We start from the raw sequence: 297 nt of genomic DNA on the forward strand, positions 1-297 counted from the left end.
AAAGATATTACCAAAGTTTCAAATGTGGGAAATTGAGTGTTTGTGCTACATTGACAGAAATAATTAATTCACGAGGAGGAGCATGTTTTTGAGGAAAGTGAATGTTTGATTTTGGACATATTGAGTTTGAGGTACTGGTAGGACATCCAAGTAAACATGCTCTGAAGGTTTGCAGCTAAGGAGAGACATCAAGGCATGAGATAGAGATACAGCTCCAGGTAGAGAGAGAGAGAGAGGAGAGAGAGAGAGAGAGAGAGAGATAGAGATAGAGAGAGAGAGAGAGAGAGAGAGAGAGAG

Source organism: Vombatus ursinus, unplaced genomic scaffold (assembly GCF_900497805.2).
Source record: "Vombatus ursinus unplaced genomic scaffold, bare-nosed wombat genome assembly UNPS02014951.1, whole genome shotgun sequence".
Taxonomy (NCBI): Eukaryota; Metazoa; Chordata; class Mammalia; order Diprotodontia; family Vombatidae; genus Vombatus; species Vombatus ursinus.